The sequence below is a fragment of the Octodon degus genome, unplaced genomic scaffold (genome assembly GCF_000260255.1).
Source record: "Octodon degus isolate 3935 unplaced genomic scaffold, OctDeg1.0 scaffold00088, whole genome shotgun sequence".
Lineage (NCBI taxonomy): Eukaryota > Metazoa > Chordata > Mammalia > Rodentia > Octodontidae > Octodon > Octodon degus.
Window position 1 is genome coordinate 9842616 of NW_004524664.1, and position 1159 is coordinate 9843774.

Below are 1159 nucleotides of genomic sequence, written 5' to 3' on the forward strand. Positions count from 1 at the left end.
CACTTCTAACAGTGTGGGGATAGGATATCATACATAGTTCTAGTGCGTTGTGGACATGGATAATGTCCATGACACTTCCTGTTGGCCAGGTCTCAATTGTGGAACTGAGTTACTGCTATTTCCTTGAAATCTACCCTGTAGACCCAGATGGAATCATGACCCACAGGGTGCAGGAGAAAACCATTTGTAGAGTGTGCTGATGGAAATATTTTGCTGCTGTACACAAAAGAATAACTGAAAGACTACTATTGTATACCTCTTATTCTCCTGCGTTTAATTGGTTGCTCTATTTGGTGGGTTCTTTCCATTCTCATTCATGGAATTGTGATCATTTTGCTCCCTCTCTAGAACATCATTTATTAGTCTGTGTAGGCTTGGCTTTGTCATCATGAAATTCTTTAGTTGTTCTTTGTCATGGAAGTGTTTCACTTCTTCATTATACTTGAAAGAGAGTTTTGCAAGGTATATCATTCTGGGTTGGAATTTGTTTTCTTGCAAGACTTGTGTTACTTTCTCCATGCTCTTCTTGACTTGATGGTTTGTGAAGAGAAATCTGCCATTATTTTGATGGGTAGTCCTTTAAATGTGATCTATTTCTTTTCTTCAGTGACTTTTAGTATACTGTTCCTGTGCTGAATTTCTAGTCTTGATTATTATATGTCTGGGTGTCGTTTTAATTGGGTTGATGTTATTTGGAGTTCTATATGCTTTGGTTACCTGAATGTCAAGATTGTTTCCCCATATTTGGGAAGTTTTCTACTATTACTTCTGCCCATATTCTTTTTATATCATTTGTATTGACTCCTTCCTTCTCAACAATGCCTATTAGTCTCACATTGTTCATCTTTGCATCGTCTTGCAGGTATTGAATTACTTTTTCCTGCATCCTAGTTGTTTTTAGGAGATCTTTTCTTACTTTTTCACTAGCTGCAATGGTGTCTTTAAGGTCTGAAAGTCTATTTTTACTTTCATTTAAACAGTTTTGCCAGCTTGTGATTGAGATTTTAATTTCCTGTATATCACTTTGAATCTGCTTCATGCATTCTATTTCTTTTCTTTATTGCTTATTCAAGGATTACATCATTTTTATATTCTGCTCTATTTTTTTTCAGTGTCTTCTTTAGAAGCACTTAGTAGTTCTTTCATTAGTTATCATTTC